Source organism: Equus przewalskii, chromosome 9 (assembly GCF_037783145.1).
Source record: "Equus przewalskii isolate Varuska chromosome 9, EquPr2, whole genome shotgun sequence".
Lineage (NCBI taxonomy): Eukaryota > Metazoa > Chordata > Mammalia > Perissodactyla > Equidae > Equus > Equus przewalskii.
In genome coordinates, this window is record NC_091839.1 from 5,997,011 (window position 1) to 6,013,290 (window position 16,280).

Below are 16,280 nucleotides of genomic sequence, written 5' to 3' on the forward strand. Positions count from 1 at the left end.
TGTTGTCCCCTCTGGCAGAGGCGGTTCTGAGGCTCGGCGAGGGCGCCGCTTGGGGTGACCCGGTGCAGGCGGCTGGCCGGGGTGGGCGTGTGGCTGAGCCCTGTTGGGTCCGGCACAGGCTGGTGCTGCATCCCCCAAACCCTCACCCCTGGGGACTCCCGCCTCAATGCTGAAGACCCGAGCGAGTGGTGCCTGCTCGGTTCGCTGTCAGTCAGCCCCTTCCTTCAGGACTTCGGCGCATTCCTGGGGTGCGGTCCCATTTCTGACAGATAAATCGTCTTCAAGGCAGAGGGACAATCCCGTGCGAAGGTTTGGAAGTGCGGCTGAGTGGAGTATTCGGAGACTTGGGGCCAGTCTCCTGTCTCCGGGAGACAGATGGGGAGCGGCCTGGCCGCCTGCGCAGTGCGGCCTTCCTTCTGAGGGCGCTGGTAGCCATGGAGGGTTTTGAAATAAGAGACTTGGTCTGAGATAGGATTTTAAAAGGTTTCCAAAGGCAGCTCAGGGTAGAATGGACTTGGGGGAGGGGTGATGAGAGTAAAAGTGGGAGACCTTGAGAAAGCTACTGCAACAGAGCCCGGGAGAGCACGGTGAGGGCCGGACCGGAGCGGTCGCTATAGACGGGTGTCTGAGGAAAAGTGCAGTGGGCACAGTTCAAACAGGCGAGGAAGACTTTATTGAAGACCCCTGCAAGAGGGGAGAGAGACCAAACGACTCCACTGAAACAGAGTGCTGTTTCAAGTGCTGGAGGGAGCTGGTGGGAAAGTCCTGGAGGACGTTGGATGGGGAGGTCGACCACTGGGATCTGTTGAGCACGTTGAGTTATTCCTGAGTTTGCAGATCTTTTCCTCTGTGATTAAGACTTATGTGTTTTCTAATTGGTACCTATTGAAGTTAGGCTCCTACCCTCCCACAGAGACTGAGAGATAAGGGTGCTGTCTCCTTCGATGTTTATATTTCAGAAAGATGGTTCCCAAGTCCTTGAAAAAGACTGTTCCCTGGGTCGTAAAACTGGCAAGAGGCTGGGAGGAGATTTACAGACCGTTTAAGGGGCAGAGAGAGAATTTACAATTGCAAATTTCCTAAAGTACCTGCTCTAAGAAAAGGGAGGCCAGGGACCTATAGTGAGGAAGAAACTTGTCCAGAGTTGAGTCAAGCTGAGGGGATGTTAAGCGGATGCTGGCCAGGGGTAGAAGTGATACAATGCAAGGTAGATTTTAGGGACAGAGGGCTCTTTTAAGGATAGAGGACTCACATCCACCTAGAGGCCAAGGCCTACCTTCCCTGCCCCCATTTTTAACTTGTGAACTTCAGAAACAGCATTTATCTCCAAATTGAACAATCACTATTCCTCTAAATGAGTAATATAGGTAGTCAATTAAAATCAAAAATGCATGGATTTAACAAGGTAAATTTATGAAAGCACTTAATATTTGGTTCATCTCTTAATACATAACTAAGCAGAATGCTAACATGCTAAAATCGAAAGTCTTAAATAACGTATTCTGTTAAATGTTTAAAGGTGGCTGAAACATACATTCAGAATTTCAAAATCCATCACTTCATTTGCATTTAGAACACTGACAGAAGCCTTTGTTCTGTGGCTAGTGCTAGCATATACTCAGCACTTAATATGTACTACAGTGTTTGATTCCAACACCAGCCCTATGAAGTTGGTTCCCTTACTATCCCATTTTCCAGAAGAAGACACTGAGGCACAGAGAGGTTGAGGTGTCCGAGATCACACAGCTGATAAGAGGCTACACCAGTGACTGAGGCTCATAAGTTAGACATTCAAATGGAGGTCACCTTGCTCCAGAACAGGGATGAGGGGTTGGCTGAACCCTTGAAACCCCACCAGGGATGCCCATCGCTCACAGTCTTCTTCTCACGGGGACCTGTGGCTGCAGAAGTGCTTATGGACCACGCACAGGTGAGTAGAGGGTATCTCTGGCCCTCGCCCAACCTGTCTCCCACCCATGTAGCCTCTGGCATTGTGGTATCTTGGAAGTCTGCACCTGCCACCCTCCTGGCCATTGGGATTAGGGCTCCTGGGTTCCCTGAGACTCGGTGTCCTGAACCCACCCCAGGAGTCATATGAAGGGTTTCCATTTCTGACAACCAATAGAATGCTGTGTGGGCAGTATTATAGGCACAGAGATCAGCATTTGCAGATACTTGTAGGTGACACTGAGTTGGCAGAATTCAGGGAGCTGCAGGTCTCCATTGTGTCTGGTGGGAACAGAGGGCAGGGATGCAGGAGTCATGCATAGAATGGCTGTCTGAGGAACTGTGCCTCTGTTCTGAGGGTGTTAGGAATCAATACTTGGAACATTTTAGTGGAGGAGGGAGGTACCTGAATCAGGGCCTAATAGACTTCCCCTGGCTGCAGACTGGGGAACAGAAAGTAGTGGTGAGGTGAGAGGGTACCGAATAGTCCTGATGAGTATTGGTACTGACTGGGTGTTGGGTGTTGGCTGTGGAGGTGGGAGAAACTTACAGCTTCTGGATTTGTTTTTAAAGTAGGTCTGACTATACTTTCTGATGAGGAGGGTAAGAGAGAAAAGAGAGGAGTCACGGATAACTCCAGGGTTTGGGACCTTTGCAGCTGGAAGGAAGGGGATGCCATTAACTGAAATGGGGAAGTAATTTTCAGGACGAGTAATTTTCAGAAGGAATATCAGGAGTTAGGTTTGGACATACTGAGTCCGAGATGTTCCAGAGACTTCTGAGTGGAAACGTTGAGTGGATGGTAAGATGCATGTGTCTGGATTTGAGTGTAGGAGTTCAGGTTGGAGACATCACAAGGCGGTATCCTGTGTGTGGACGAGGGTAGAGCTGTGAGTCACATTTAGGAGGGGAAATCTTCAGGTTGTGGTGGCAGTGGTACTAAGGGGCAAGGAATGGGAGGGCGAGACTAGAGGACTGGGCCTATTTCGTGAGCACCTGATTGAGATTAGTGAGCATCACAAAGACAGATGAGGGAGAGTAGTGGCTGCGGGGGAAGAGGTGGGTGTCAGGGAGAGGTGGATCCAGCAGATGGCCAAGGCTTCCAAGGGCGAGTGGACATGAGATGGATGTGGAAGCATAGCAGTAATGGACGTGCGATGACAGTGAGGCCAAGGACAGTGCTTGCTCTCCCCTCTAAAGCCTCACTGGGTTTTTGTGGTGACCATTGTGGAGACTGGAGAGTTTCACACAGGCTGGTGGATAAACTCAGGAGCAAACGGGGGAGTTATCGAAGACTGGGAACCAGTAGGGGTGGACATTGGATGAGGCTTTGATGGAAAGAGGAAGGCTGAGATTGGTGTGGGGACAGTGTGTGCAGCACAGCAGTGGAAGAGGACTTAGAGTATCTGACACCTGCACGAGGTTCTGGGTGGCTGAGATTGAAGTAAGGAAAAGGCATGGTGAAGAGGCCTTTAAAGCAGGGCCAGGGGCTTCCCCTGCCAGTGTGGGCCACCAGGGGTCAGGCAGGATGGAATCCTGCTTGCATTTGCCAGGCTCTTCGTGGATGCTCTCTGTGTGCAGAGTGGCATGTGGGGAGGCCAGGAAGATGCCAGTAGTGTGGGTCAGGGAGTTGGTGGTGGCAGCGGGAGGTCAGAAACGTGAAGGATGCAGTTGACATTTCACATTGCATAAGTTTAAGGTGTACAAATGTGTTGATTTGATACATTATATCTCAATATATTTTTGTTAAATGTGAGAGAGTTTTGTCCACAGAGTGATGTGCTCCAGGGAGACAGCATGAACAGGTGGTCCTGGGGACTTGGCTCTAAGAGCTTAATGGAGAAAGCTGAGCCTGCGTTTGGCTGTACTGGGAGGCGTGATGTGGGGGACCCCAGGGGGATTTGCTGGGAGGAGACGGGATGGGGCCCTTCATGCCTGGCCCGGAGCTTAGATGGCATTTATTTGCCCGCATGCCTCTAGTTATGAGCTGACACAGTCATCAATAAGACCATGAGCAGAGAGGGGGCACTAGTGGCATCTTGCCTTGTATCTCCTAAGAGTTGAGCTGGGGAGGAGGGTGGGCAGGGAGTGGATATTTTGGGGGGAAATGAATAGGCTGAGGGTCCTGATAAGAGAGGCTGCTCAGGGACACCACTCTCCCCATCATGGTAGGGTGATATGACCTTTGAGGATGCAGCTGTTACTATTCGCAGGCGTGGAAGCTTCTTGATGGGACTCAGAGACTCCTGTACTGAGATATGATTCTGGAGAATTTTGCACTTTTGGCCTCACTGGCTAAGTCCCTCACACTCACCCCAGTGTCCTTGACTGGACTGTGTCCTTCCCCACATTGCCAGGGCCACTCTTTCCTTCCTATGGCCAAACTGTAGCCGTTGCTCGCTTCCTGGGTTTTCTTGCATAGGTGCTGTAGGTACCAGGGCTGGGCTGGGTGCACTCTTATCCTCTTCCCAAACAGCCCCAGTATCTGCAACCCAGAAGCCTTGCAGGGACTGCGGGGGAATCAGTGGATCCCACTAGACTTGGCCTCGCCCTGGCAAAGTGACCGTGCAGATTCATTGTACCTCTCTGCCCCAGGTTCTGCCCCCTTCCCTCCAGCTGACATTCCCTTGTGCCTGACTGTGCCAAAAATTGCAGGTACCAAATGGTCACTACTTGTGGGGACCTCTTGGCTATTCCTGTAAGACACCTTTCAATGGTTCTTTTTGTAATAGTATTACTTTTCTTTCCTGTGGTCTCGGTCACTCTGCACCGGCGCTGTCCACTCACTTGTCTTTCCCTTAGGACTTGTGTCTTCCCAGATAGACATAATTGTCCCGTTGGAGCTGAGGGGAAAGATGTTAGTGCTGGCAGGGCAGACATGACTCCAGCCACAGCAAGAGGCCCTGGAGGAGGACTGGCCTTGGGAAGTGGAGGATGGCTCAACATGAGGGCTGGGTTCAGATCATACCAGGAACCTCTCTAGGGCCCATCACCATTTTCGTACCAAGGACTGACCATAACTCATTTCTGTCTTTCAGTCCCATTCTTGACATTTTTGTCCCCTTGTCATTTCTACCCTAACTTCTGGCCAGGGCTAATTGACACCTATCTGGTCTTCAAGTCTCCCCTGTTTCTCTCCACTGCTCCCTCTGAAGTGCTCTCCAACACTGAGCCACACGTGACATGTTGTGAGATGTGTACATATCCTAAGAAGTCCTTGAACACCAGCTCCTCGGTTGCAGTTGGTCTTTCAGAGTCTGAACACTCTAGCACAGCGCGCATTTGCCACCAGCAGACAAGCGCCTGCTGAAAGCCATTTGCGAAGTGAGTTGGAGACCCGGCCTCTCCTTCTTGTGCTACATCCCATCACTGTGTCCTCTCCCCACAGTAGACCTCCCCAGTGTGTCATCTTCCAGGCTCAGCCGCACAGCAGACTCTTCCTTACCCCAGCTTCAGCCCCTTGTCCTCCTCCCTGCCGTCCTCTGTACTCATTCTTGAGGTTGTAAGATACACGTTTGTGATGGGGCCGCCCCCTCCCACCAAAGTCTACATGTACTTCACCAACATTTCTCTGCTTTCAGGTTGGTTTCAAATGGAGGATGAGGGGGCACCTTCTCAAGGCGTGTCACAACTCAGGGCTCCCAAGGCAGGTCCAACTACCCAGAAAGCCTACCCTTGTGGGATGTGTGTCCCAGTCTTGAAGGACATTTTACTCCTGACTGAGCACCAGGGAATGTGCCCCGGGCAGAGACTGCACATGTGTGCGGCCTGTGGGAGATAACTCTGGTTCATTACAAGCATCCCCCAGCACTGGAAGCAGCACAGTGGAGAGAAGCACCTCAAAAGGGATGACTATGGGACTGCATTTGTTAAGAGCTGCGGAGTCCACATGTCAGTGAATCCTTTTGCATGTGGATGGTGGGAAGAGCCCCTGGCCAGCTTGAGCCGTGTCCAGCACCAGGCCACATAGAGCCATGGGATTCCGCACAGAAGCACCATGTGCAGGAAGGCCTTTCACACTGTAGTAAGATCTTGTGAATGTAGAGAGATGTGGGAAACTCTATAGTCACAAAATCACACTTGTTCAGCACCAGAGAATCCACTCTAGAGAAAGGACTGAATGTGGGAAGTTCTTTAGCCAAAGCTCTTACCTTATTGCATAGTAGAGATTTCACATTGGTGAAAGGCCGTGTGAGTGCATCTAATGTGGGAAGTTCTTTAGCCAAAGCCCCAGCCTCATTCTACACCAGAGAGTTCACTCTGGAGCGAACCTTTATGGCTGCAGCGAATGTGGGAAAGCCTTGTGCCACAAAGACACACTTGTTTAGCACCAGAGAATCCACACTGGAGAAAGGCCTTCTGAGTACAACAAACGTGGGAAATTTAGCCAAAGTTCCAGCCTCGTTGTACAACAGAGAGCTCACTCCAGAGCATGGCCTTATGAGTGCAGTAAATGTGGGAAAGCTTTCTGCCTAAAATCCATACTCGTTCAGCACTGGGGAACCCATAGTGGAGAAAGGCCTTAGGAGTTCCATGAATATGAGGACTTCTTTAGCCACAAGCCTGGCTCCATTAACACTGGAGAGAAGCAGTGTAGTGACTAAGAAAGATTCAATGGCCTTTGCTCACTCACCATAAGAAAATTCACACTGGAGAAAGGCCTTAGGAGTACAGGAAGTGTGCCATCTGCTTGTTCAATGTAATGGCTGACGTCAGAGGGAAGCTCTGAGAGTTGCCTCTGTGAGCTAGCCTTCAGCCAAAAGTTGAGCCTCACACCGAACGTCCGTACTGCAGAGATGCTATATGTGTGTCAAGTATGTGGGGAACTTTAGGAGCTGCACTGCACTTTGTCATCAGCCCAAGGCCCTTGCCCGAGTTTGAGCATTGCCAGTACCTGTGGAAGAAGCCATGTCACTTCACCAGTTGGCAAGGGTGTATCAGGCCACCCAACATGCTCAGTGAACACAGACCTCTGCGCTCTTTATCCCATTCCCTGGAGGGAAATCATGAGTGGTCTAAGCATAATTATAATTGATACATGAACACTGGATATAAATGATACAGAGTTGGGGGTGCCTGTAGCATGCTAGTGGGGATGTGCCACATCTAAAGGTTTTTTTCACAAATATTCTGGTCTGTTCACTGTAACTCTGATGACAAGGGTGTAGTTTTTCTTAAGACCTTCAGATTTATGTCTCTCCTAAGGCCAAGGTCAATGGCAGAGCAAATAACCTGGAGGTATTCTGGATTCTTAAAGCCTACCTGGGCTGTTTACCTGAAGGCCACTGCTGTGTAGGCAGGAAAATGGAGAATGGGAGGAAATATTTTAATGTAGTCCAGACATAAGTCTTGTGACTCATGTAGAAACGTCCTTCTTTGCTTGCTAGTCATTGCTTCCATTGCAACAAGGCTGCCCCTCCCAAGCCATGAGGAAAGTTATGGTGGAGTCAATACAGGTTTGCCAGATTGGGTGTTTCAAGAGGAGTGGGAGATCCAGATTTTTACGTGAAACTATTTTTTAAAAGCATTATTGAGATATAATTAATGTAAACTCTGTATACTTAAAGAATAAAATGTGTTTTCCCCCAACTTTACTGAGGTCTAATCGACAAATAAAATTGTGTATGTTTAAAATCTACAACATGATGATTTGATATACGTATACATGTGAATGATCACTGCAATCAAGTTATTTAACACGTCCATCTCCTCACATAGTTACTTTTTTAACTTTTTGGTGAAAATGCTTAAGATATACTCTCAACAAGTTTCAAATATGCAGTGTGGTATTATTAACTATAGTCACCATGCTGTACATTAGATCCTCAGAACTTACTCATCTTTTAACTGAAAGTTTGCACCCTTTGATTAACATTTCCCCACTTCCCACACCCCCCACTCCCAGCCCCTGGTAACCACCATTCTACTCTGTTTCTATGAGTTCGACTTTTTTGGATTTCACATATAAGATCATGCAGTATTTGTCTCTGTCTGATATTTCAAATAGCATAATACTCTCCAGGTTCATTTATGTTGTCACAAATTGCAGGATTTCCTTTTTTATGGCTGAATAATGTTCCATTATGTGTATATATACCACGTCTTCTTTTTCCATTCATCCATTGATAGGCATTTAGGTTGTTTCCGTAGCTTGGCTGTTGTTAATAATCTTGCAATAAACAAGGGAGTTCAGATATTTCTTTGAGATACTGATTTTGTTTCCTTTGGATATACCCAGAAGTGGATTGCTGGGTCATATGGTAGTTCTATTTTTAATTTGAGGAAGCTCTATATTGATTTCCAGAGTGGCTGTACCAATTTACACTCCCACCAACAGTGTACCAAGGTTCCCTTTTCTCCACATCCTCTCCAGCACCTGTTATTTCTTGTTGTTTTTTTTATAACAGACATCCTAACAGCCGTGCGGTAATACCTCATTGTGGATTTGATTCGCATAATGATTAATGTTGTCAAGCACTTTTTCATATACTCATTGGCCATGTGCATATCCTTCTTTGGAAAAATGTCTATTCAAGTCCTTTGCCCAATTTTAAGTCTCATTAGGTGATTTTGTTCTTTAGCTGTATGATTTGTTATATATTTTAGATATTAACTCCTTATCAATATATGGTTTGCAAATATTTTCTCCCATTCTGTAGGTTGCCTTTTCATGCTGTTGATTGTTTTATTTGCTATGCAGAATTTTTTTAGTTGGAGGCAATCCCATTTGTTTATTTTTGCTTTTGTGGCTTGTGCTTTTGTTGTCATAGCCAAAAAATCATTGCCAAGACCAATGTCAAGAAGATTTTTCCCTACGTTTTCTTGAGTTTTACAGTTTCAAGTCTTACATTTAAATCTTTACTCCATTTCAAGTTAATTTTTATTAGTGATGGAAGATAGGGTTCTGTTTTCATTCTTTTGTGTGTGGATATCCAATTTTCCCAACACCATTTACTGAAAAACTATCTTTCCCTCATTGTGTGTTCCTGGTGCCCTTATGAAAGATTAGTTGACTGTACGTGTGTGGATTTATTTCTGTGCTCTCTATCTGTTCCATTGGTCTATGTGTCTGTTTTTTATGCCAGTACACACTGTTTGGAGTACAATGAATTTGTGAATAGTTTGAAATCAGTATGTGTGATGCCTCCTGATTGTTCTTCTTTCTCAAGATTGCTTTGGTTATTCAGGGTCTTGTATGGTTCCATGTGAATATTAGGATTGTGTTTCTATCTGTAAAAAATGCCATTGGAATTTTTAAAGGGATTGCATTGAATCTGTAGATAGCTTTGGGTAGTACAGACATTTTGAAAATATGAATTCTTCCAATCCAAGAACACAGGCTATCTTCCCATATATTTGTGTCTTTTAAATTTTCTTTCATCAGTTTCTTATAGTTTTCTATGTACAAGTCTTTCACCTCCCTGATTAAGCTTATTCCTAATCACTTAATTATTTTTAATGCTATGGTAAATGGGGTACTTTCTTAATTTCTCTTTCAGATAGTTCATTGTTAGTATATAGAAACACTCTTCAATTTTGTGTGTTAATTCTGTATCCTGAAATTTTATTGAATTCATTTATTAGTTCTAACAGTTTTTTAGTGGAGTATTTTGAGTTTTCTGTATATAAGATAATGTATCTGCAAAGAGAGACAACTTTATTTCTTCCTTTCCAGTTTGGATGACTTTGTTATTCTTGCCTGATTACTTTGGCTAGGACTGCCAGTACTATTTTATTTTTTTATTTTTTATTTTTATTTTTTTTTTTAATACATATTTTATTACTTATGTAACAATTTTTTTTTTTTTTTTTAAGATTTTATTTTTTCCTTTTTCTCCCCAAAGCCCCCCGGTACATAGTTGTGTATTCTTCGTTGTGGGTCCTTCTAGTTGTGGCATGTGGGACGCTGCCTCAGCGTGGTTTGATGAGCAGTGCCATGTCCGCGCCCAGGATTTGAACTAACGAAACACTGGGCCGCCTGCTGCGGAGCACGCGAACTTAACCACTCGGCCACGGGGCCAGCCCCTGCCAGTACTATTTTAATAGGAGTGGTGAGAGTAGGCACTCTGGTCCTGTTCCTGATCTTAGAGGAAAGGCTCTTCCTTTTTCACCATTGAGTATGAAGTTAGTTGTGGGCTTGTTGTACATGACTTTTATTATGTTGAGGTACATTCCTTCTATACCTAATTTGTTAAGAGTTTTTATCATGAAAGGATGTTAAATTTTGTTAAATGTTCTCCCTTCCTCTATTGAAATGATCATATGATTTTTATCCTTCATTTTTTACTGTAGTGTGTCACGTTTCTTGATTTGTATATGTTGATCCATCTTTGCAGACCTAGAATAAATCCCACTTGATCGTCTTGTGTGATCCTTTTAACGTGCTGTTGGATTTGGGCTACTAGTATCCTGTTGAGGATTTTTGCATCTATGTTCATCAGGGATATTGACCTGTAATTTTCTTTTCTTGTAGTATACTTGTCTGGCTTTGGTATCAGAGTATTGTTGGCCTCGTAAAATAGGTTTGGAACTGTTCCTTTTTTGGAAGAGTTTGATGAGGATTGGTGTTAATTCTTCTTGTAATGTTTGGTAGAATTCACTAGTGAAACCATATGTTCATGAGTTTTATTTTTTGGGAGAATATTCAGTCTCTTTACTAGATACAGATATATTCAGATTTTCCATTTCTTTGTGATTCAGTCTTGGTTCTATGTTTCTAGGAGTTTATCTATTTATTCTAGGTTGTTCAATTTGTTTGCATATTCATAGTATTCTCTTTTGATCCTTTATAGTTCTGCAGTATCAGTTATAATGTCTCCTCTTTCATTTCTGATGTTGATTATTTGAGTTTTCTTTTATTCTTAAGTTTGGCTTGTCAGTTTTGTTTATATTTTCAAAAAACCAGCTCTTAGTTTTGTTGATCTTTTCTGTTGCCTCTTTAGTCTCTATTTCATTTGTTTCTGCTCAAATCTTTGTTGTTTCCTTCCTTCTGCTAACTTAGGGTTTGGTTTGGTTGTTTGCTTGAGATTTTTTTCTTAAGTAAGCCTTTATCACTCTAAACTTCCCTCTTAGAATTGCTTTTGCTGAATCCCATAAGTTTTGGTATGTGTGTTTCCCTCTTTGTTTGTCTCAGTAAATTTTTTGATTTCCCATTTGCTTTCTTCTTTTGACTCTTCAATTGTTCAGGAGTGTTGTTTAATTTCCAAATACTTGTGAATTTTCCAGTTTTCCTGCTGTTATTGACTTTTAGTTTAATACCATTGTGGTCAGAAAAGATGCTTGATATTATGTCAATCTTTTTAAATTTATGAAGACTTGTTTTGTGGCCTGAAATATGATCTATCCTGGAGAATGTTCTATGTGCACTTGAGAAGAATGTATATTCTGCTGCTGTTGGATGGAATGTTCTGTATATGTCTGTTAGGTCCATTTGGTCTAAAGGTAGTTCTAGTCTAATGTTTCCTTATTAAGTTTCTGCCTGGATGTTGAAAGTGGAGTATTGAAGTCTTCTACTATTATTGCACTACTGTCTATTTCTGCCTTCAGATGTGTTAATATTGCTTAATATATTTAGGTGCTGCATTGTTTGGTGCATATATGTTTACAGTTGTTATATTCTCTCGATGATTTGATGCCTTTATCATTATATAATGACCTTCTTAGTCTATTGTGACATTTTTTAACTTAAATTCTATTTTGTCTGTTGGAGATGTAGTTACCCCTAATCTCTTTTGGTGTCCATCTGTATGGAATTCTTTTCCATCCCTTCACTTTCAGGCTATATACGTCCTTAAGGCCGAAGTGAGTCTCTGAAGGCAGGGTATAGTTGGGGCTATTTTTTTTTAATCCTCTCAGCCACTCTGTGTCTTTTGATTGGGTAATTTAATCCATTTACATTTGAAGTAATTATTGATAAGTAATGACTTACTGTTGCCATCATGTTCAACATTGTTTTATGTCTGTTTTGTAGTTTCCCTATCCTTTTCTTCCTCTCTTGCTATCTACCTTTGCGGTTTGATGATTTTCTGTAGTAATATGCTTTGATTACTTTCTCTTCATCTTTTGTGGATCTACTGTAGGTTTTTGTAGTGGTTTCCATTAGGCCTACATAAAACATCTCATAGTTATAATAGTTACTTTACGTTGATAATAACTTTGATCTCATTGGAAAACTCTATCCATTTACTCCCCTTCCCCAACATTTTGTTTTTGATTGCACAATATACATCTTTTTATTGTGTAGGCATTAATCAATTATTGTAGCTACAGTTATTTTTAATACTTTTTTCTTTTAACCTCCATATCAAAGTTAAGTGATTTACATACCACCATTATAGCATTAGTGTATTCTGAATCTGACTATGTACTTACTTTTACCAGTGAGTTTTATACTTTCGTATGTTTTCTGTTACTAATTAGTGTCCTTTCATATCAGCCTGAAGAATTCCCCTTAGTATTTTTTGTAAGGAAGGTCTAGTGGTATGAACTCACTCACCTTTTGCTTGTCTGGAGAAATCTTTACCTCTCCTTCATTTCTGAAAGATAGTTTGCTGGGTAAATTATTCTTGGTTGGCAGTTTTTTCTTTCAGCACTTTGAATATGTCATCCCACTCTTTCCTGGAAAGTTTCTGTTGAGAAATCTGCAAATAGCTTTTTGTCAGTTTATGTATATGAGATGATTATTTTCTCTTGCTTCTTTCAAAATTCTCTCTTTGTCTTTGATTTTTGATGGTTTTATTATAATATGTCTTGGTGAAGTCTTGTTTGGGTTGAATCTGTGTGGCAATCTATGAGGTTGATATACCTGAATGTCTATATCTCCTCCCAGATTTGAGAAGTTTTCAGCTATTTTGTCTTAAATAAGCTTTTTTTCCCCCCACCTTCTGTGACTCCCATGATGCAAATATTGTTTCATTTGTTGGTGTCCCATCACTTAGGTAGGCTGTATTCACTCTTTTGCATTCTTTTTTTCTTTTTATACTCTAAAAGGATAATTTCAAATGACCTGTTTTTCAGCTCCCAAATTCTTCCTTCTGCTTGATCAAGTCTTATATTAATGCTCTCTATTGCCATTTTCATCGCATTCATTGTATTCTTCAGCTCTAAAATTTGTTTGGTTCTTTTTTATTATTTATATCTCTTTGTTGAACTTCTCATTTTGTACATGTATTGTTTTCCTAATTTCATTGAATTTTCTGTGTTCTCTTGTAGTGTGCTGAGCTTCCTTAAAATTATTATTTTGAATTCTTTGTTCAGCAATTCATAGATCCCCATTTCTTTGTGGTCAGTTACTGGAAATTATTGTGTTTCTTTGGTGGTGTCATGCTTCCTTGATATTTCATGTTTCTTGTAGCCTGTTTTGATACCTGCATATTTGATTGAGCAATATGCAGATTCTAGACTTTATGGACTGGTTTGCATGGGGAAAGGCCTTCACCTGCGAGTGGGTGCAAGGGCACCAGCTGGGTGGAGTGTGGTGGTTCTAGCTCTAGGGAAGGCTGAGCAGCATAGTCTCCATGCAGCTCCATCAGCTGAGGTCAGTGGCGGTGAAGATTGCAAAGGTCCTCAACAGCCAGTGTTGTTGGTGTCTACACTGCTTGCAAGGCCTGTTAGGGTCTTTGGTGGCAAAAGTGCTGGGGACCTCCTGGTCTCTTTTCCTCCTATGGAGTATGTTGTAGTTAAAGGAATCTCCCTTTGTGCCATGTGTGGCTGCAGGCACCCTCGGAGTGGTAGTGGTACTGCTGTCTGATGCATGTGTGCCCATGGAGCAGCCGTGGAGCTGAGGTCTGGAGCATGGGTGCTCACAGAGGGACAATGGTTCTGGGATCTGGAGCACTGGCTAGCCTGCAGAGGTTGTAGCTCCAGTGTCTGTGGCATGGGCATGTGCAGATCAACTATAGAGCTGGAGACTGGAGCATATGCGCTCAGGGATCAACAGTGGCTCTGGGGGGCATTGGGTAGTCTGCAGCAGCAGTAGTTCTGATGCCTGAGATGTGGGCACACGTGGAGAAGCTGTGTATCTGGGGTCTGAAGTGCAGGCACATGCAGAGGAGCTGGGATTCTGGGGTCGAGGGAATGCATGGAAATGGAGGGAGCTGCCAGTTCTGATCCCAGGGTGGCATAGCAGCAGCTCCTTCTGAGCGGGGACATACAGGAACATCTCCCTCCCTGAGGGCTACAGGGTGGCAAAGGCTGTGGTTATCCCAGAGGCAAAAGCTGCTGGTGTCCTCTGTGGAACAGGCCACTGGGGTCTGTGCTGACAAACAGTGCAGGGGCTTCTGCTGTGAAAGCTATGGGGAGTCTGTGGCTGGTTTGGGGATGTTTAGGTACTCAGTGGCAAAGGCTGCCAGGTGACTCTGTAGAGAAGGTCATGGGGGACCATGATAACACCCATGATGTGGCTGATACTGATAGCCTGTGCCTTTCCTCTTTGTTCTCCGCCATCTCTAGATCCTAAGTAAGCCAATCTCCCCAGCGATTCTTTCTGTGAGGTTATGTTTCATTTTTTTGCTCTACCCTGTCACTATAGGTTCTTAATTGGACTCTTAAGCCCTTCCAAAGCTATTTTCATTTGTGGATAGTTGTCTTTTTTGTGGGAGGATAAAGGCTGGCATCTCCTACTGTGCCATCTTGCTGACATCACTTCTCCAAAAGTCTCACAATGCAGCAGTGCATGGACCACTTGCTACTGGTGCCTGCATGAGCCTGGACCCAAAATGTGATGTTTCAACACATGTCTATACCCATGAAACCACCGTAATCATGATAATGAATACATAGATCACCCCTACAGTTACCTTATGACCTTTCATAATCCCTGTCTCCCTCCCTGGCTTCTTATTCCCCTGATCAGAGATTTACTATCTTTTACTCTAGACTTGTTTGCCTTTTCTGGAATTTTATATAAATAGAATCATAAAATATTTACTCTTTTTTTTCCTTTTTTCTCATTTTGCATAATTATTTTGAGATTCATCCATGTTGTGTGTTTGAATAGTTCATTCTTTATATTACTGAGTGGTGTTTTCTTGTATGGATATACTATAATTTCTTACTCTGTTCATCAATGGACCTTTAGATCGATTCCAGTTTGGGGTTATTATAAATAAAGCTGTTTCATGAATTAATCTTTCTTTTGGGTCAATAATTAGCAGTACAATGCCTGGGTCAAAAGGTAGGTAAATGTTTATCATTCTGCGAACTGACAGACTGTTCCAAAGTGGCTGTACCATTTTACAGTCCCATCAGCAGCTTGTGAGAATTCTAGTTGCTCTGTATCTTCATCAACACTTGGCATATCAGTCTTTAATTTTAGCCATTCTCACATGTGTTTAGTGGTATTTCAGTGTGATTTGAATTTGTATTCCCTTCATGACCAATGCTTTTAGAATTTTTATGTATGATTATTGTCATCACTTTATTTTCTTTGGTGAATTGTTCAAATCCTTTGCTCATTTTTAAACATTTCCTTTGTTATTTTAATGAATTTTGAAGTTCTTAGTAAATTCTGGATATAGGCTATTCATTAGATGTGTGATTTGCCTATATACTTTTCCAGTCTGTGGCTTGTTTTTTCATCTCTTAACAGTATCTTTCCTATGGCAGAAATTTTTAATGTTAATGAAGCCAAATTTGTCTTTTTTTTCTTTTATTGAACCTTTTTTTTCTTTTGTATAGAAGAAATATTTGTCCAACTCAAGGCCCAAAAAAGAAAACCTCTTATGTAATGTGGAGGGTTTATAGTTTTCTGCTTTGTATTTAGGCTTATAATCCATTTTCAGCTAATTCTTGTATATTATGGGGGTAAATTTTTTTTTAAAGGACATCCAATTGCTCCAGCTAAATTAGTTGAAAGAATATCTTTTCTCCTGAATTGCTTTTGTACCTTTCTTAAAAATAAGTTGCTCTTATATGTGTTTATTTCTGGACTTTCTATTCTGTTTCATTCATCTTTTCATCTATACTCTTGCCAGTGTCATAACGTCTTAATATAATTTTTAATATTTCTTAAAATCAGTTAATGTCCTCCAACTCTGTCGTTTTTCAAAGTTATTTTGGTTATCCTAACTCCTTTGCATTTCTGTATGAATTTTAGAACACCCTTGTCAATTTCTAATAAAAGCATATTGGGATTTTGATTGGGATCATATTGGATCAATTTGAAGACAATTAACACATTAATGATATTGAGTTTCAATCCATAAAAACAGTATATCTCTCCCTTTTTTTGGGTATTTTTCTCAGCAATGTTTTATAGTTTTCTGTTTATATATCTTGCACATCTTATTTATTTCCAAAAATTTCGTATGTTTGAGGCTGTTCTAACAAGTATT

At 42.6% G+C, this 16,280-nt stretch overlaps 1 long non-coding RNA gene across 1 annotated transcript; it reads left to right on the plus strand.

The window, feature by feature from the left end:
• Positions 1-606: 606 nt before the first annotated feature.
• LOC103547709 (uncharacterized) lies at positions 607-7,585 on the plus strand. The gene is made up of 2 exons (XR_544073.2): positions 607-1,930; positions 5,529-7,585. It is a non-coding gene; the product is annotated as an uncharacterized lncRNA (long non-coding RNA).
• Positions 7,586-16,280: the final 8,695 nt, after the last annotated feature.